The sequence below is a fragment of the Pollicipes pollicipes genome, unplaced genomic scaffold (genome assembly GCF_011947565.3).
Source record: "Pollicipes pollicipes isolate AB1234 unplaced genomic scaffold, Ppol_2.1 Scaffold_7261;HRSCAF=8764_pilon_pilon_pilon, whole genome shotgun sequence".
In the NCBI taxonomy this organism is placed as follows: domain Eukaryota; kingdom Metazoa; phylum Arthropoda; class Thecostraca; order Pollicipedomorpha; family Pollicipedidae; genus Pollicipes; species Pollicipes pollicipes.
Window position 1 is genome coordinate 11,636,805 of NW_023597054.1, and position 2,519 is coordinate 11,639,323.

The following is a 2,519-nucleotide window of genomic DNA, read 5'->3' on the forward strand; positions in this document are numbered from 1 at the left end:
TCCAGGGACGCGGGAAGACCATGGCGTCGGCCATGTCGCCGCCAGGTCACCGTTCCATGTCACGCCAGTGACCGACGCAGATGGTCGACCGCTGATGCTCCTGAGCGGCGCATGTGGTGTCGTGTTGGAGAAGGGGCATTCTAGGGAGACGCGAGGGGCTCAAGAGTGCTTTGTTCGACCTTTTTTGCATCACATGACGCATGCATTACATTACATCACAATGGTCGCCTTTTTATTAAGAGGAAGTTCCCTCCGTCTCTTTTGCTTTCTCACCAGCCTGGTTTTTCGCAGTACGTTTCACGTCAAATGCGAGTTTCCGAAGTGGAAATTGTCAAACGAGAAAGTGGCTTGTGATATAATGTCAGCAATCAGCGCTGTAACATTTGCGGACACCCCATTTATTTGGCCCTGCTACCTTTTGCTTTTTGTCCCTTTTCCTCATCCTCAGACGTTTATTAAACAAATGGACGCGACTGATTATTAATAGCTGGAAAGAAAGGTTGCCTTTTCTCCATGCTTCCCGACCATGCAGCACAGTATCAAGATATTGCCGTCCCTTGCGACCACTTTCGTTTGGGCACTGTCACAACCTGCAAAGGTAGTGACGCGACGAGATGGAGAGGGGGGTGAAAGATACTCAATGCTTTCATGTCTTGTCTGATTACCGAACGGTGATAATGCACGCAATTAGTTTAAAACATTGTGCACATAACTCACTCTTGGTTGCCATTAATTGCTCTAAGACGGTGTGTACAGTGACGGGTGATGTGTGCAGTGTGGACTAGTGTAAGTAGGACTGGTGTGCAGTGTGGACTGGTGTGTGCGCACGAACTGTGTTGGTGCAGGGTGGACTGGTGTGTGCAGTGCGAACTGGTGTGTACAGTGTGGACTGGTGTGTGCGGTGCGAACTGGTTGTGCATGCGGACTGGTGTGTGCAGTGTGGACTGGTGTGTACAGTGCGAACTGGTGTGTACAGTGTGGACTGGTTGTGCAGTGCGAACTGGTGTGTGCAGTGTGGACTGGTGCGTGCAGTGTGGACTGGTGTGGTGCAGTGCGGACTGGTGTGTACAGTGAGGACTGGTGTGTGCAGTGTGGACTGGTGTGTGCAGTACGGACTGGTGTGTGAAGTAAGGACTGGTGTGTGCAGTGCGGGTTGGTGTGTGAGTAAGGACTGGTGTGTGCAGTGTGGACTGCTGTGTGAAGTAAGGACTGGTGTGTGCAGTGCGGACTGGTGTGCGCAGTCCGGGCTGCCGTGCCCGTGAATGACTTGTGTGGGCGTGATGACACGTATTTGCAGATGTGATTCATGTGTACTGTGTACGGGTACGACGGTACGTACAGCAGCGGCTCGGGTATGCAATGAGAACGTGTGCGTGTAATGATATCCGGTAGATACGATGGTGGGTGTATTTATTAGTAAGGCCCGGTGTATGCAGTAACTCCCGATAAATTTCAGTGAGACATGGCGTACGCAGTAAGTTCTAATGCACATGCGCTGAGGACTGGTGAAGCCTCTTACCTGCACGATATCTGTATATACAGCATCTCCGGTATATACAATAAATCCGGTGGGTACAGTAAGGTCCGGTGTGTACAGCGCCCGTCCAGCACAAACGGTGATAGCTGATGTGTGCAGCATGGCAAGACTATACAGCGAGGTCTGTGTATCCAGCAAGGCCGTTTTACATGCCCAGCAGATGGTGTCGGTGTGTGTCCAGCAGCCCACTTTGAGCAGGGTGCCACCGTATGCACCTCAGGGTGCGCTTTGTCCAGTGAGTCCTGATATAAGCGGTAACGCCTGGGTGCACGATTGAGCACGCTGCCTGAGGGGCGACGCCCGGTGCAGGTGACACCCTGCTAACGCAGTGGCGCCTGTGTGACCTGGAGTGCGTGCCTTCACAGTGATGCCCGGTGTGCACGCCAGGACGCGGGATGATGTGAAGCTGCTGCAGAGCGAGCTGCAGGCGAGCCAGCACCAGCTGGAGATGGAGCGGCTGGCGCACGGGCGCGCCGACCACCAGCTGGACTGGACTCGAGCCCAGCTGGCTGAGCGGCAGACGGCGCTGGAGGAGGGCCGCACCGCGCGCGCACCTCCATCAGTCCATCAGGTCAACCAGCCGGACACCAGAGCCGGTCGCTGTCACATAGTGGCGCAGGCAGGGGAGGCAGCACAGGGACACGTGCCTCTTCTTGGGCCTACATTGTCCTACGGGCCATTTAGGACACGATTTAGATTATGGCATCGGCCAATTAAATGCATTGTAAATAATGTAAGGGCCGATTTAAGGGCTTGTTCTGGGCCTGATTTAAGGGCCCAGGGCGTTGGCCAAAGAACGTATTAAGGGTTCCGGTCCGCAGGGCCGGGCCCTAAAATGCCAGTCTAAGGCCCTTTGCGCCGATTGGGGCTCTCCTGAGTCGATAAAGCCCTCTTTGGTAATCAGGCACCACCAGCACCAAATTATCGGCTGCGTGTCGGCTTAGGCCTGCGGGCCTATTTATTTCTCATGCAGGAATAAGGC